Source organism: Eriocheir sinensis, chromosome 34 (assembly GCF_024679095.1).
Source record: "Eriocheir sinensis breed Jianghai 21 chromosome 34, ASM2467909v1, whole genome shotgun sequence".
Lineage (NCBI taxonomy): Eukaryota > Metazoa > Arthropoda > Malacostraca > Decapoda > Varunidae > Eriocheir > Eriocheir sinensis.
The window spans coordinates 1830929-1849709 of NC_066542.1; the positions used below are offsets into that span (position 1 = coordinate 1830929).

The following is an 18781-nucleotide window of genomic DNA, read 5'->3' on the forward strand; positions in this document are numbered from 1 at the left end:
CGTACGCTGCGTGCGTGCGTGCGTGCGTGCGTGCGTGTGTGTGTGTGTGTGTGTGTGTGTGTGTGTGTGTGTGTGTGTGTGTGTGTTTTAAGGACGATAGGAGACACTCTTTCAGGTCAATAAGACCTCTGAGGATTGAGGTCAGATAGGGCATGGAAAACATGATTATGAAGAATCTTGATAATAGGCATAGTGGAGTCAAAGGGAGGATGAGTAAGAGGAATATGCTCTGAATCGTCCAGAGTGGAGATTTTAGAGAAAGTTTGAGAGAAGTGTTAAGCCTTAGAGATCGATGTGACAGCTGTGCTGCCATCAGGATTTAGGAGAGGTGAAAAAGATGAAGAAATGAAACTGCTAGAGATATTTTTGGCTAGGTGCCAGAATCCCGTGGTAGAATTAGAAAAAGCACGGTGTTGGCATTTAATACTGATTAAAGTGTTTTTGGTAAGTCGAATTTGGCACGATTTTGGGCAGAAATGTATGGATCGTGATTAGCAGAAGTGCGAAGGTTCTGGTGCCTTTTGTGAGCTGCCTATTTGTCTTTGATAGCGCGAGAATAAGCGTTACTGAACAAGGGGTTTTAGCAAGAGGAGTGGGGGAGGGGGGGGGAGATTGCTCCCTCGTGCACGAGGGAGCAATCTCGTGCACGAGGGAGCACGGGTATTTGCCAAAGGCAGGGAGTAGCAGGGAGCCGACAGACCGACTCAATCGGCGATCGAAATCTAGCCGACCAATTTGGCTATCGACGAGGACTGGCGTGTCTCTGAGCAAGAGGAGTGGAGACAGTACATAGAGGGTGTGCTAGGCACACACAGAGGGGTCTCTGTCCTGGAAGCAGTAATCATTTTACGGATAATCGGAAAAGTAAAAGTCAGGTCGTCTCACAGAGCTGAAGCAAAATCCCAAAATCATGCCTCTCGGTGGGTCCACAGGCTGTATAGGAGCGATAGGACAGAATGCGGAAATAAGGTTTTGGAAATCGGAGGAGCCCAACGGAGACAACAGTTTAATAGAATAAGCTGAAGGATTAAATATAAGAAAGATGTTTAAAATGTTGGGCGATCTCCAAGGCGGTTAGGCATACATGTAGGGTGCTGAACCAGCTGCTCTATACCATTGAGGAGAGCAGAGCCTTGTTCACCAGGCCGGTCAGTAAAAGAGAATGACAGTCAAAGCTGGTGAACATTAATTGAAATCACTCAGGTTGGAAATTTCAGTGTCGTGTCAAGATGCACTCCACATTAGAATTCAAATAGTCAAAGAACATTAATTAGTTGATAGAATTATAGTCCATCGACTTGAGCCCTGTGGCCTGATCCGGGGAACCCCCCATTTTTTACACATCTAGCGATGACCTGCGCATGCCGATCTGTCTCACGTTATCTATTTATATATATATATATATATATATATATATATATATATATATATATATATATATATATATATATATATATATATATATATATATATATATATATATATATATATATATATATATATATATATATATATATATATATATATATATATATATATATATATATATATATATATATATATATATATATATATATATATATATATATATATATATATATATATATATATATATATATATATATATATATATATATATATATATATATATATATATATATATATATATATATAGCGAAACACAAACACGCATTTCAAATCCTCCACACAACTCACCCACAGATGTTTTTTGTTGAGTCTTCCATGACCGTCGCACCAGAACCTCGCGATGTGTACGTCTTACCAATGTCGCGGGAAGCAGTAAACAGGGAACTGCTCCACGACGGGACTCCCACAATTGACAAGCAGATATGATAAATTGACAGATATTCTCCGAAATAATTTTCAAGCTTAACTTCACCGCTTTTATTGAAAATAAGGGTTATTATATTGATGATTATCACACACACACACACACACACACACACACACACACACACGCACGCACGCACGCACACGCACGCACGCACGCACTCACGCACGCACGCACACACACACACACGTTCCAATTTCCATTTTATGGAGCACCATCTCTCCTCCTCTAAACCTGTATTTCCTCCTGCCTATGACTAACCTCTTTCAAGAAAAGTGTATCAAGACACCTCTCCACCCGAAATTGACCTCTCTTTTGGCTACTCTTCACTTTTATTTTTTCATGGGAGCGGCGAGTAGCGGGCTTTTTTGTTGTTTTGTACCCTATTTGTTGCCCTTGAGCCGTGTCCTCTGATAAAAAAATTTTTTTTTAAACTGTAACGTTGATGCAGATGTTTGATTATCTCATCCTTCAGGTTCAAGTACTCTGAAGATAAGTTGTTCCAAGTGGAGCACAGCGGAGGCGGCATGACTGGCGGGTGGGTGCTATTGCACTAATGGAGTTAAGCCTTGTCATAGTGAGATTTCAAGGCTTTTTTTTTTTTTACAACAAAGGAGACAGCTCCAGGGCACAAAAAAAGGAAACAATAATAAAAAAGCCTGCTACTCGCTGATCCAATAAAAAGAATTAAAAGAGGTGGCCGAAAGGGAGGTCAATTTCGGGAGGAGAGGTGTCCTGATACCCTCCTCTTGAAAGAGTTCAAGTCGTAGGCAGGAGGAAATACAGATGAAGGAAGATTGTTCCAGAGTTTACCAGCGTGAGGGATGAAAGAGTGAAGATACTGGTTAACTCTTGCATAAGGGGTTTGAACAGTATAGGGATGAGCATGAGTAGAAAGCCGTGTGCAGCGGGGCCGCGGGAGGGGGGAAGGCATGCAGTTAGCAAATTCAGAAGAGCAGTCAGCGTGAAAATAGCGAAAGAAGATAGAAAAAGAGGCAACATCGCGACGGACTTTTAGAGGTAGAAGACTATCAGTAGGAGGAGGAGAGCTGATGAGACGAAGAGCCTTAGATTCTACTCTGTCCAGAAGAGCTGTGTGAGTGGAGCCCCCCCACACGTGAGATGCATACTCCATACGAGGGCGGACAAGGCCCCTGTGTATGGATAGCAACTGTGCGGGGGAGAAGAACTGGAGGAGACGATTCAGAACTCCCAACCTCGAGGAAGCTGATTTAGCGAGAGAGGAGATATGAAGTTTCCAGTTGAGATTTTGAGTTAAGGATAGACCGAGGATATTTAGTGTTGAAGAAGGTGACAGCTGAGTGTTGTCGAAGAATAGGGGATATGTATTTGGAAGATTGTGTCGAGTTGATAGGAGGAGAAATTGAGTTTTTCAGGCATTGAAGGAAACAAGGTTCCTTTTGCCCCAATCGGAAATGATAGCAAGGTCTGAGGTTAAGCGTTCTGCAGCTTCCAGTCTGGAGTCGTGGAGTCGTGTGTGTGTGTGTGTGTGTGTGTGTGTGTGTGTGTGTGTGTGTGTGTGTGTGTGTGTGTGTGTGTGTGTGCGTGCGTGCGGGCGTGCGTGCGTGCGTGCGTGCGTGCGTGCGTGCGTGCGTGCGTGCGTGTGTGTGTGTGTGTGTGTGTGTGTGTGTGTGTGTGTGTGTGTGTGTGTGTGTGTGTGTGTGTTTTAAGGACGATAGGAGACACTCTTTCAGGTCAATAAGCCCTCTGAGGATTGAGGTCAGATAGGGCATGGAAAACATGATTATGAAGAATCTTGATAATAGGCATAGTGGAGTCAAAGGGAGGATGAGTAAGAGGAATATGCTCTGAATCGTCCAGAGTGGAGATTTTAGAGAAAGTTTGAGAGAAGTGTTAAGCCTTAGAGATCGATGTGACAGCTGTGCTGCCATCAGGATTTAGGAGAGGTGAAAAAGATGAAGAAATGAAACTGCTAGAGATATTTTTGGCTAGGTGCCAGAATCCCGTGGTAGAATTAGAGAAAGCACGGTGTTGGCATTTAATACTGATGAAAGTGTTTTTGGTAAGTCGAATTTGGCACGATTTTGGGCAGAAATGTATGGATCGTGATTAGCAGAAGTGCGAAGGCTCTGGTGCCTTTTGTGAGCTGCCTATTTGTCTTTGATAGCGCGAGAATAAGCGTTACTGAACAAGGGGTTTTAGCAAGAGGAGTGGGGGAGGGGGGGGAGATTGCTCCTTCGTGCACGAGGGAGCACGGGTATTTGCCAAAGGCAGGGAGTAGCAGGGAGCCGACAGACCGACTCTATCGGCGATCGAAATCTAGCCGACCAAGTTGGTCTGTCGACGAGGACTGGCGTGTCTCTGAGCAAGAGGAGTGGAGACAGTACATAGAAGGTGTGCTAGGCACACACAGAGGGGTCTCCGTCCTGGAAGCAGTAATCATTTTACGGATAATCGGAAAAGTAAAAGTCAGGTCGTCTCACAGAGCTGAAGCAAAATCCCAAAATCACTGCCTCTCGGTGGGTCCACAGGCTGTATAGGAGCGATAGGACAGAATGCGGAAATAAGGTTTTGGAAATCGGAGGAGCCCAACGGAGACAACAGTTTAATAGAATAAGCTGAAGGATTAAATATAAGAAAGATGTTTAAAATGTTGGGCGATCTCCAAGGCGGTCAGGCATACATGTAGGGTGCTGAACCAGCTGCTCTATACCATTGAGGAGAGCAGAGCCTTGTTCACCAGGCCGGTCAGTAAAAGAGAATGACAGTCAAAGCTGGTGAACATTAATTGAAATCACTCAGGTTGGAAACTTCAGTGACGTGTCAAGATGCACTCCACATTAGAATTCAAATAGTCAAAGAACTTTAATTAGTTGATAGAATTATAGTCCATCGACTTGAGCCCTGTGGCCTGATCCGGGGAACCCCCCATTTTTTACACATCTAGCGATGACCTGCGCATGCCGATCTGTCTCATTGTCTGTACGTTATCTATATATATATATATATATATATATATATATATATATATATATATATATATATATATATATATATATATATATATATATATATATATATATATATATATATATATATATATATATATATATATATATATATATATATATATATATATATATATATATATATATATATATATATATATATATATATATATATATATATATATATATATATATATATATATATAAAGCGACCGGCGAAACACAAACACTCATTTCAAATCCTCCAAACAACTCACCCACAGATGTTTTTTGTTGAGTCTTCCATGACCGTCGCACCAGAACCTCGCGATGTGTACGTCTTACCAATGTCGCGGGAAGCAGTAAACAGGGAACTGCTCCACGACGGGACTCCCACAATTGACAAGCAGATATGATAAATTGACAGATATTCTCCGAAATAATTTTCAAGCTTAACTTCACCGCTTTTATTGAAAATAAGGGTTGTTATATTGATGATTATCACACACACACACACACACACACACACACACACACACACACACGCACGCACGCACGCACACGCACACACGCACGCACGCACGCACACGCACGCACGCACGCACGCGCACGTACACACACACACACACACACGCACGCACGCACGCACGCACACGCACGCACGCACGCGCACGCACGCACACACACACACACACGTTCCAATTTCCATTTTGTGGAGCACCATCTCTCCTCCTCTAAACCTGTATTTCCTCCTGCCTATGACTAACCTCTTTCAAGAAGAGTGTATCAAGACACCTCTCCACCCGAAATTTACCTCTCTTTTGGCTACTCTTCACTTTTATTTTTTCATGGGAGCGGCGAGTAGCGGGCTTTTTTGTTGTTTTGTACCCTATTTGTTGCCCTTGAGCCGTGTCCTCTGATAAAAAATTTTTTTTTTAAAAACTGTAACGTTGATGCAGATGTTTGATTATCTCATCCATCAGGTTCAAGTACTCTGAAGATAAGTTGTTCCAAGTGGAGCACAGCGGAGGCGGCATGACTGGCGGGTGGGTGCTATTGCACTAATGGAGTTAAGCCTTGTCATTGTGAGATTACAAGGCTTTTTTTTTTTTTAAACAAAGGAGACAGCTCCAGGGCACAAAAACAGGAAACAATAATAAAAAAGCCTGCTACTCGCTGATCCAATAAAAAGAATCAAAAGAGGTGGCCGAAAGGGAGGTCAATTTCGGGAGGAGAGGTGTCCTGATACCCTTCTCTGGAAAGAGTTCAAGTCGTAGGCAGGAGGAAATACAGATGAAGGAAGATTGTTCCAGAGTTTACAAGCGTGAGGGATGAAAGATTGAAGATACTGGTTAACTCTTGCATAAGGGGTTTGAACAGTAGAGGGATGAGCATGAGAAGAAAGCCGTGTGCAGCGGGGCCGCGGGAGGGGGGGAGACATGCAGTTAGCAAATTCAGAAGAGCAGTCAGCGTGAAAATAGCGAAAGAAGATAGAAAAAGAGGCAACATCGCGACGGACTTTTAGAGGTAGAAGACTATCAGTAGGAGGAGGAGAGCTGATGAGACGAAGAGCCTTAGATTCTACTCTGTCCAGAAGAGCTGTGTGAGTGGAGCCCCCCCACACGTGAGATGCATACTCCATACGAGGGCGGACAAGGCCCCTGTGTATGGATAGCAACTGTGCGGGGGAGAAGAACTGGAAGAGACGATTCAGAACTCCCAACCTCGAGGAAGCTGATTTAGCGAGAGATGAGATATGAAGTTTCCAGCTGAGATTTTGAGTTAAGGATAGACCGAGGATATTTAGTGTTGAAGAAGGTGACAGCTGAGTGTTGTCGAAGAATAAGGGATATGCATTTGGAAGATTGTGTCGAGTTGATAGGTGGAGAAATTGAGTTTTTCAGGCATTGAAGGACACAAGGTTCCTTTTGCCCCAATCGGAAATGATAGCAAGGTCTGGGTTAAGCCTTCTGCAGCTTCCAGTCTGGAGTCGTGGAGTCGTGTGTGTGTGTGTGTGTGTGTGTGTGTGTGTGTGTGTGTGTGTGTGCGTGCGTGCGTGCGTGCGTGCTGCGTGCGTGCGTGCGTGTGTGTGTGTGTGTGTGTGTGTGTGTGTGTGTGTGTGTGTGTGTGTGTGTGTGTGTGTGTGTGTGTGTGTGTGTGTTTTAAGGACGATAGGAGACACTCTTTCAGGTCAATAAGCCCTCTGAGGATTGAGGTCAGATAGGGCATGGAAAACATGATTATGAAGAATCTTGATAATAGGCATAGTGGAGTCAAAGGGAGGATGAGTAAGAGGAATATGCTCTGAATCGTCCAGAGTGGAGATTTTAGAGAAAGTTTGAGAGAAGTGTTAAGCCTTAGAGATCGATGTGACAGCTGTGCTGCCATCAGGATTTAGGAGAGGTGAAAAAGATGAAGAAATGAAACTGCTAGAGATATTTTTGGCTAGGTGCCAGAATCCCGTGGTAGAATTAGAGAAAGCACGGTGTTGGCATTTAATACTGATGAAAGTGTTTTTGGTAAGTCGAATTTGGCACGATTTTGGGCAGAAATGTATGGATCGTGATTAGCAGAAGTGCGAAGGTTCTGGTGCCTTTTGTGAGCTGCCTATTTGTCTTTGATAGCGCGAGAATAAGCGTTACTGACCAAGGGGTTGTAGCCAGAGGAGGGGGGGAGGGGGCGGAGCTTGCTCCGTCGTGCACGAGGGAGCAATCTCGTGCACGAGGAGCACAGGTATTTGCCAAAGGCAGGGAGTAGAGGAGCCGACAGACCGACTCTATCGGCGATCGAAATCTAGCCGACCAAGTTGGTCTGTCGACGAGGACTGGCGTGTCTCTGAGCAAGAGGAGTGGAGACAGTACATAGAAGGTGTGCTAGGCACACACAGAGGGGTCTCTGTCCTGGAAGCAGTAATCATTTTACGGATAATCGGAAAAGTAAAAGTCAGGTCGTCTCACAGAGCTGAAGCAAAATCCCAAAATCACTGCCTCTCGGTGGGTCCACAGGCTGTATAGGAGCGATAGGACAGAATGCGGAAATAAGGTTTTGGAAATCGGAGGAGCCCAACGGAGACAACAGTTTAATAGAATAAGCTGAAGGATTAAATATAAGAAAGATGTTTAAAATGTTGGGCGATCTCCAAGGCGGTCAGGCATACATGTAGGGTGCTGAACCAGCTGCTCTATACCATTGAGGAGAGCAGAGCCTTGTTCACCAGGCCGGTCAGTAAAAGAGAATGACAGTCAAAGCTGGTGAACATTAATTGAAATCACTCAGGTTGGAAATTTCAGTGACGTGTCAAGATGCACTCCACATTAGAATTCAAATAGTCAAAGAACTTTAATTAGTTGATAGAATTATAGTCCATCGACTTGAGCCCTGTGGCCTGATCCGGGGAACCCCCCATTTTTTACACATCTAGCGATGACCTGCATGCCGATCTGTCTCATTGTCTGTACGTTATCTATTTATAGAATATATATATATTATATATATATATATATATATATATATATATATATATATATATATATATATATATATATGTATATATAAATATATATATATATATATATATATATATATATATATATATATATATATATATATATATATATATATATATATATATATATATATATATATATATATATATATAAAGCGAACGGCGAAACACAAACACGCATTTCAAATCCTCCACACAACTCACCCACAGATGTTTTTTGTTGAGTCTTCCATGACCGTCGCACCAGAACCTCGCGATGTGTACGTCTTACCAATGTCGCGGGAAGCAGTAAACAGGGAACTGCTCCACGACGGGACTCCCACAATTGACAAGCAGATATGATAAATTGACAGATATTCTCCGAAATAATTTTCAAGCTTAACTTCACCGCTTTTATTGAAAATAAGCGTTATTATATTGATGATTATCACACACACACACACACACACACACACACACACACACACACACACACACACACACACACACACACACGCACGCACGCACGCACGCACACGCACACACGCACGCACGCACACACACACACGTTCCAATTTCCATTTTGTGGAGCACCATCTCTCCTCCTCTAGACCTGTATTTCCTCCTACCTATGACTAACCTCTTTCAAGAAGAGTGTATCAAGACACCTCTCCACCCGAAATTGACCTCTCTTTTGGCTACTCTTCACTTTTATTTTTTCATGGGAGCGGCGAGTAGCGGGCTTTTTTGTTGTTTTGTCCCCTTTTTGTTGCCCTTGAGCCGTGTCCTCTGATAAAAAAAAAATTTAAAACTGTGACGTTGATGCAGATATGTTTGATTATTTCATCCTTCAGGTTCAAGTACTCTGAAGATAAGTTGCTCCAAGTGGAGCACAGCGGAGGCGGCATAACTGGCGGGTGGGTGCTATTGCACTAATGGAGTAAAGCCTTGTCATTGTGAGATTACAAGGCTTTTTTTTTTTTTTTTACAACAAAGGAGACAGCTCCAGGGCACAAAAAAAGGAAACAATAATAAAAAAAAAGCCTGCTACTCGCTGATCCAATAAAAAGAATCAAGAGGTGGCCGAAAGGGAGGTCAATTTCGGGAGGAGAGGTGTCCTGATACCCTCCTCTTGAAAGAATTCAAGTCGTAGGCAGGAGGAAATACAGATGAAGGAAGATTGTTCCAGAGTTTACCAGCGTGAGGGATGAAAGAGTGAAGATGCTGGTTAACTCTTGCATAAGGGGTTTGGACAGTATAGGGATGAGCATGAGCAGAAAGCCGTGTGCAGCGGGGCCGCGGAAGGGGGGGGAGGCATGCAGTTAGCAAGTTCAGAAGAGCAGTCAGCGTGAAAATAGCGATAGAAGATAGAAAGAGAGGGAACGTCGCGACGGAATTTTAGAGGTAGGAGACTATTAGTAGGAGGAGGATTAGACGAAAAGCCTTTGATTCTACTCTGTCCAGAAGAGCTGTGTGAGTGGAGCCTCCCCACACGTGAGATGCATACTCCATACGAGGGCGGACAAGGCCCCTGTATATGGATAGCAACTGTGCGGGGGAGAAGAACTGGAGGAGACGATTCAGAACTCCCAACCTCGAGGAAGCTGATTTAGCGAGAGAGAAGATATGAAGTTTCCAGTTGAGATTTTGAGTTAAGGATAGACCGAGGATATTTAGTGTTGAAGAAGGTGACAGCTGAGTGTTGTCGAAGAATAGGGGATATGTATTTGGAAGATTGTGTCGAGTTGATAGGTGGAGAAATTGAGTTGTTCATGCACTGTAGGACAAAAGGTTCCTTTTGCCCCAATCGGAAATGATAGCAAGGTCTGAGGTTGAGCGTTCTGCAGCTTCCAGTCTGGAGTCGTGGAGTCGTGTGTGTGTGTGTGTGTGTGTGTGTGTGTGTGTGTGTGTGTGTGTGTGTGTGTGTGTGTGTGCGTGCGTGCGTGCGTGCGTGCGTGCGTGCGTGCGTGCGTGCTGCGTGCGTGCGTGCGTGCGTGCGTGCGTGCGTGCGTGTGTGTGTGTGTGTGTGTGTGTGTGTGTGTGTGTGTGTGTGTGTGTGTGTGTGTTTTAAGGACGATAGGAGACACTCTTTCAGGTCAATAAGACCTCTGAGGATTGAGGTCAGATAGGGCATGGAAAACATGATTATGAAGAATCTTGATAATAGGCATAGTGGAGTCAAAGGGAGGATGAGTAAGAGGAATATGCTCTGAATCGTCCAGAGTGGAGATTTTAGAGAAAGTTTGAGAGAAGTGTTAAGCCTTAGAGATCGATGTGACAGCTGTGCTGCCATCAGGATTTAGGAGAGGTGAAAAAGATGAAGAAATGAAACTGCTAGAGATATTTTTGGCTAGGTGCCAGAATCCCGTGGTAGAATTAGAGAAAGCACGGTGTTGGCATTTAATACTGATGAAAGTGTTTTTGGTAAGTCGAATTTGGCACGATTTTGGGCAGAAATGTATGGATCGTGATTAGCAGAAGTGCGAAGGTTCTGGTGCCTTTTGTGAGCTGCCTATTTGTCTTTGATAGCGCGAGAATAAGCGTTACTGAACAAGGGGTTTTAGCAAGAGGAGTGGGGGAGGGGGGGGGAAGATTGCTCCCTCGTGCACGAGGGAGCAATCTCGTGCACGAGGGAGCAAGGGTATTTGCCAAAGGCAGGGAGTAGCAGGGAGCCGACAGACCGACTCTATCGGCGATCGAAATCTAGCCGACCAAGTTGGTCTGTCGACGAGGACTGGCGTGTCTCTGAGCAAGAGGAGTGGAGACAGTACATAGAAGGTGTGCTAGGCACACACAGAGGGGTCTCTGTCCTGGAAGCAGTAATCATTTTACGGATAATCGGAAAAGTAAAAGTCAGGTCGTCTCACAGAGCTGAAGCAAAATCCAAAAATCACTGCCTCTCGGTGGGTCCACAGGCTGTATAGGAGCGATAGGACAGAATGCGAAAATAAGGTTTTGGAAATCGGAGGAGCCCAACGGAGACAACAGTTTAATAGAATAAGCTGAAGGATTATATATAAGAAAGATGTTTAAAATGTTGGGCGATCTCCAAGGCGGTCAGGCATACATGTAGGGTGCTGAACCAGCTGCTCTATACCATTGAGGAGAGCAGAGCCTTGTTCACCAGGCCGGTCAGTAAAAGAGAATGACAGTCAAAGCTGGTGAACATTAATTGAAATCACTCAGGTTGGAAATTTCAGTGACGTGTCAAGATGCACTCCACATTAGAATTCAAATAGTCAAAGAACTTTAATTAGTTGATTGATTTATAGTCCATCGACTTGAGCCCTGTGGCCTGATCCGGGAACCCCCATTTTTACATCTAGCGATGACCTGCATGCCGATCTGTCTCACTGTCTGTACGTTATCTATTTATCGATATATATATATATATATATATATATATATATATATATATATATATATATATATATATATATATATATATATATATATATATATATATATATATATATATATATATATATATATATATATATATATATATATATATATATATATATATATATAAAGCGAACGGCGAAAACACAAACACGCATTTCAAATCCTCCACACAACTCACCCACAGATGTTTTGTTGAGTCTTCCATGACCGTCGCACCAGAGCCTCGATGTGTACGTCTTACCAATGTCGCGGGAAGCAGTAAACAGGGAACTGCTCCACGACGGGACTCCCACAATTGACAAGCAGAGATGATAAATTGACAGATATTCTCCGAAATAATTTTCAAGCTTAACTTCACCGCTTTTATTGAAAATAATAGTTTTTATATTGATGATTATCACACACACACACACACACACACACACACACACACACACACACACACACACGCACGCACACACACGCACGCACACACACACACACATACACACACACACACACACACACACACGTTCCAATTTCCATTTTGTGGAGCACCATCTCTCCTCCTCTAAACCTGTATTTCCTCCTGCCTATGACTAACCTCTTTCAAGAAGAGTGTATCAAGACACGTCTCCACCCGAAATTGACCTCTCTTTTGGCTACTCTTCACTTTTATTTTTTCATGGGAGCGGCGAGTAGCGGGCTTTTTTGTTGTTTTGTACCCTATTTGTTGCTTTTGAGCCGTGTCCTCTGATAAAAAAAATTTTTTTTTTAAACTGTAACGTTGATGCAGATGTTTGATTATCTCATCCTTCAGGTTCAAGTACTCTGAAGATAAGTTGTTCCAAGTGGAGCACAGCGGAGGCGGCATGACTGGCGGGTGGGTGCTATTGCACTAATGGAGTTAAGCCTTGTCATTGTGAGATTACAAGGCTTTTTTTTTTTTTACAACAAAGGAGACAGCTCCAGGGCACAAAAAAAGGAAACAATAATAAAAAAGCCTGCTACTCGCTGATCCAATAAAAAGAATCAAAAGAGGTGGCCGAAAGGGAGGTCAATTTCGGGAGGAGAGGTGTCCTGATACCCTCCTCTTGAAAGAGTTCAAGTCGTAGGCAGGAGGAAATACAGATGAAGGAAGATTGTTCCAGAGTTTACCAGCGTGAGGGATGAAAGAGTGAAGATACTGGTTAACTCTTGCATAAGGGGTTTGAACAGTATAGGGATGAGGATGAGTAGAAAGCCGTGTGCAGCGGGGCCGCGGGAAGGTGGGTGGCATACAGTTAGCAAATTCAGAAGAGCAGTCAGCGTGAAAATAGCGAAAGAAGATAGAAAAAGAGGCAACATCGCGACGGACTTTTAGAGGTAGAAGACTATCAGTAGGAGGAGGAGAGCTGATGAGACGAAGAGCCTTAGATTCTACTCTGTCCAGAAGAGCTGTGTGAGTGGAGCCCCCCCACACGTGAGATGCATACTCCATACGAGGGCAGACAAGGCCCCTGTGTATGGATAGCAACTGTGCGGGGGAGAAGAACTGGAGGAGACGATTCAGAACTCCCAACCTCGAGGAAGCTGATTTAGCGAGAGAGGAGATATGAAGTTTCCAGTTGAGATTTTGAGTTAAGGATAGACCGAGGATATTTAGTGTTGAAGAAGGTGACAGCTGAATGTTGTCGAAGAATAGGGGATATGTATTTGGAAGATTGTGTCGAGTTGATAGGTGGAGAAATTGAGTTTTTCAGGCATTGAAGGACACAAGGTTCCTTTTGCCCCAATCGGAAATGATAGCAAGGTCTGAGGTTAAGCGTTCTGCAGCTTCCAGTCTGGAGTCGTGGAGTCGTGTGTGTGTGTGTGTTTGTGTGTGTGTTTGTGTATGTGTGTGTGTGCGTGCGTGCGTGCGTGCGTGCTGCGTGCGTGCGTGCGTGCGTGCGTGCGTGCGTGCGTGCGTGCGTGTGTGTGTGTGTGTGTGTGTGTGTGTGTGTGTGTGTGTGTGTGTGTGTGTGTGTGTGTGTGTGTGTGTGTTTTAAGGACGATAGGAGACACTCTTTCAGGTCAATAAGCCCTCTGAGGATTGAGGTCAGATAGGGCATGGAAAACATGATTATGAAGAATCTTGATAATAGGCATAGTGGAGTCAAAGGGAGGATGAGTAAGAGGAATATGCTCTGAATCGTCCAGAGTGGAGATTTTAGAGAAAGTTTGAGAGAAGTGTTAAGCCTTAGAGATCGATGTGACAGCTGTGCTGCCATCAGGATTTAGGAGAGGTGAAAAAGATGAAGAAATGAAACTGCTAGAGATATTTTTGGCTAGGTGCCAGAATCCCGTGGTAGAATTAGAGAAAGCACGGTGTTGGCATTTAATACTGATGAAAGTGTTTTTGGTAAGTCGAATTTGGCACGATTTTGGGCAGAAATGTATGGATCGTGATTAGCAGAAGTGCGAAGGTTCTGGTGCCTTTTGTGAGCTGCCTATTTGTCTTTGATAGCACAAGAATAAGCGTTACTGAACAAGGGGTTTTAGCAAGAGGAGTGGGGGAGGGGGGGGAGATTGCTCCCTCGAGCACGAGGGAGCAATCTCGTGCACGAGGGAGCACGGGTATTTGCCAAAGGCAGGGAGTAGCAGGGAGCCGACAGACCGACTCTATCGGCGATCGAAATCTAGCCGACCAAGTTGGTCTGTCGACGAGGACTGGCGTGTCTCTGAGCAAGAGGAGTGGAGACAGTACATAGAAGGTGTGCTATGCACACACAGAGGGGTCTCTGTCCTAGAAGCAGTAATCATTTTACGGATAATCGGAAAAGTAAAAGTCAGGTCGTCTCACAGAGCTGAAGCAAAATCCCAAAATCACTGCCTCTCGGTGGGTCCACAGGCTGTATAGGAGCGATAGGACAGAATGCGGAAATAAGGTTTTGGAAATCGGAGGAGCCCAACGGAGACAACAGTTTAATAGAATAAGCTGAAGGATTATATATAAGAAAGATGTTTAAAATGTTGGGCGATCTCCAAGGCGGTCAGGCATACATGTAGGGTGCTGAACCAGCTGCTCTATACCATTGAGGAGAGCAGAGCCTTGTTCACCAGGCCGGTCAGTAAAAGAGAATGACAGTCAAAGCTGGTGAACATTAATTGAAATCACTCAGGTTGGAAATTTCAGTGACGTGTCAAGATGCACTCCACATTAGACTTCAAATAGTCAAAGAACTTTAATTAGTTGATAGAATTATAGTCCATCGACTTGACCCCTGTGGTGTTATCCGGGGAACCACCCATTTTTTACACATCTAGCGATGACCTGCGCATGCCGATCTGTCTCACTGTCTGTACGTTATCTATTTATAGGATATATATATATATATATATATATATATATATATATATATATATATATATATATATATATATATATATATATATATATATATATATATATATATATATATATATATATATATATATATATATATATATATATATATATATATATATATATATATATATATATATATATATATATATATATATATATATATATATATAACGAACGGCGAAACACAAACACGCATTTCAAATCCTCCACACAACTCACCCACAGATGTTTTTGTTGAGTCTTCCATGACCGTCGCACCAGAACCTCATGATGTGTACGTCTTACCAATGTCGCAGGAAGCAGTAAACAGGGAACTGCTCCACGACGGGACTCCCACAATTGACAAGCAGATATGATAAATTGACAGATATTCTCCGAAATAATTTTCAAGCTTAACTTCACCGCTTTTATTGAAAATAAGCGTTATTATATTGATGATTATCACACACACACACACACACACACACACACACACACACACACACACACACACACACACACACACACGCACACACACACACACACACACACGCACACACACACACACACACACACACGTTCCAATTTCCATTTTGTGGAGCACCATCTCTCCTCCTCTAAACCTGTATTTCCTCCTGCCTATGACTAACCTCTTTCAAGAAAAGTGTATCAAGACACCTCTCCACCCGAAATTGACCTCTCTTTTGGCTACTCTTCACTTTTATTTTTTCATGGGAGCGGCGAGTAGCGGGCTTTTTTGTTGTTTTGTACCCTATTTGTTGCCCTTGAGCCGTGTCATCTGATAAAAAAAATAAAAAAAAGTTTAAACTGTAACGTTGATGCAGATGTTTGATTATCTCATCCTTCAGGTTCAAGTACTCTGAAGATAAGTTGTTCCAAGTGGAGCACAGCGGAGGCGGCATGACTGGCGGGTGGGTGCTATTGCACTAATGGAGTTAAGCCTTGTCATAGTGAGATTTCAAGGCTTTTTTTTTTTTTACAACAAAGGAGACAGCTCCAGGTCACAAAAAAAGGAAACAATAATAAAAAAGCCTGCTACTCGCTGATCCAATAAAAAGAATCAAAAGAGGTGGCCGAAAGGGAGGTCAATTTCGGGAGGAGAGGTGTCCTGATACCCTCCTCTTGAAAGAGTTCAAGTCGTATGCAGGAGGAAATACAGATGAAGGAAGATTGTTCCAGAGTTTACCAGCGTGATGGATGAAAGAGTGAAGATACTGGTTAACTCTTGCATAAGGGGTTTGAACAGTATAGGGATGAGCATGAGCAGAAAGCCGTGTGCAGCGGGGCCGCGGGAGGGGGGGGAGGCATGCAGTTAGCAAATTCAGAAGAGCAGTCAGCGTGAAAATAGCGAAAGAAGATAGAAAAAGAGGCAACATCGCGACGGACTTTTAGAGGTAGAAGACTATCAGTAGGAGGAGGAGAGCTGATGAGACGAAGAGCCTTAGATTCTACTCTGTCCAGAAGAGCTGTGTGAGTGGAGCCCCCCCACACGTGCGATGCATACTCCATACGAGGGCGGACAAGGCCCCTGTGTATGGATAGCAACTGTGCGGGGGAGAAGAACTGGAGGAGACGATTCAGAACTCCCAACCTCGAGGAAGCTGATTTAGCGAGAGAGGAGATATGAAGTTTCCAGTTGAGATTTTGAGTTAAGGATAGACCGAGGATATTTAGTGTTGAAGAAGGTGACAGCTGAGTGTTGTCGAAGAATAGGGGATATGTATTTGGAAGATTGTGTCGAGTTGATAGGTGGAGAAATTGAGTTTTTCAGGCACTGAAGGACACAAGGTTCCTTTTGCCCCAATCGGAAATGATAGCAAGGTCTGAGGTTAAGCGTTCTGCAGCTTCCAGTCTGGAGTCGTGGAGTCGTGTGTGTGTGTGTGTGTGTGTGTGTGTGTGTGTCTGTGTGTGTGTATGTGTGTGTGTGCGTGCGTGCGTGCGTGCGTGCGTGCGTGCGTGCGTGCGTGCGTGCTGCGTGCGTGCGTGCGTGCGTGCGTGCGTGTGTGAGTGTGTGTGTGTGTGTGTGTGTGTGTGTGTGTGTGTGTGTGTGTGTGTGTGTGTGTGTTTTAAGGACGATAGGAGACACTCTTTCAGGTCAATAAGACCTCTGAGGATTGAGGTCAGATAGGGCATGGAAAACATGATTATGAAGAATCTTGATAATAGGCATAGTGGAGTCAAAGGGAGGATGAGTAAGAGGAATATGCTCTGAATCGTCCAGAGTGGAGATTTTAGAGAAAGTTTGAGAGAAGTGTTAAGCCTTAGAGATCGATGTGACAGCTGTGCTGCCATCAGGATTTAGGAGAGGTGAAAAAGATGAAGAAATGAAACTGCTAGAGATATATTTGGCTAGGTGCCAGAATCCCGTGGTAGAATTAGAGAAAGCACGGTGTTGGCATTTAATACTGATGAAATTGTTTTTGGTAAGTCGAATTTGGCACGATTTTGGGCAGAAATGTATGGATCGTGATTAGCAGAAGTGCGAAGGTTCTGGTGCCTTTTGTGAGCTGCCTATTTGTCTTTGATAGCACGAGAATAAGCGTTACTGAACAAGGGGTTTTAGCAAGAGGAGTGGGGGAGGGGGGGCAGATTGCTCCCTCGTGCACGAGGGAGCAATCTCGTGCACGAGGGAGCACGGGTATTTGCCAAAGGCAGGGAGTAGCAGGGAGCCGACAGACCGACTCTATCGGCGATCGAAATCTAGCCGACCAAGTTGGTCTGTCGACGAGGACTGGCGTGTCTCTGAGCAAGAGGAGTGGAGACAGTACATAGAAGGTGTGCTAGGCACACACAGAGGGGTCTCTGTCCTGGAAGCAGTAATCATTTTACGGATAATCGGAAAAGTAAAAGTCAGGTCGTCTCACAGAGCTGAAGCAAAATCCCAAAATCACTGCCTCTCGGTGGGTCCACAGGCTGTATAGGAGCGATAGGACAGAATGCGGAAATAAGGTTATGGAAATCGGAGGAGCCCAACGGAGACAACAGTTTAATAGAATAAGCTGAAGGATTATATATAAGAAAGATGTTTAAAATGTTGGGCGATCTCCAAGGCGGTCAGGCATACATGTAGGGTGCTGAACCAGCTGCTCTATACCATTGAGGAGAGAGCCTTGTTCACCAGGCCGGTCAGTAAAAGAGAATGACAGTCAAAGCTGGTGAACATTAATTGAAATCACTCAGGTTGGAAATTTCAGTGACGTGTCAAGATGCACTCCACATTAGAATTCAAATAGTCAAAGAACTTTAATTAGTTGATAGAATTATAGTCCATCGACTTGAGCCCTGTGGCCTGATCCGGGGAACCCCCCATTTTTTACACATCTAGCGATGACCTGCATGCCGATCTGTCTCACTGTCTGTACATTATCTATTTATATATATATATATATATATATATATATATATATATATATATATATATATATATATATATATATATATATATATATATATATATATATATATATATATATATATATATATATTTATATGATATATATATATATATATATATATATATATATATATATATATATATAAAGCGAACGGCGAAACACAAACACGCATTTCAAATCCTCCACACAACTCACCCACAGATGTTTTTTGTTGAGTCTTCCATGACCGTCGCACCAGAACCTCGCGATGTGTACGTCTTACCAATGTCGCGGGAAGCAGTAAACAGGGAACTGCTCCACGACGGGACTCCCACAATTGACAAGCAGATA

The 18781-nt window shown here is 43.5% G+C and overlaps 1 long non-coding RNA gene across 6 annotated transcripts in view; it reads right to left on the reverse strand.

Annotated features, from left to right (window-relative positions):
- Window positions 1-18781, reverse strand: part of LOC127007205 (uncharacterized) — a 31271-nt gene that overhangs the window by 2333 nt on the left and 10157 nt on the right. Inside the window, exon 1 of one of the 6 annotated variants that reach the window (XR_007760107.1) lies at window positions 18647-18722. The exons of 2 other annotated variants lie outside the window; for them this stretch is intronic. This is a non-coding gene — a long non-coding RNA (uncharacterized LOC127007205). Of the gene's footprint in view, window positions 1-1716; window positions 1793-5099; window positions 5176-8530; window positions 8607-18646; window positions 18723-18781 lie in introns of those variants that run through there. 3 more of the 6 variants (XR_007760106.1, XR_007760105.1, XR_007760104.1) reach the window with 3 other exon arrangements.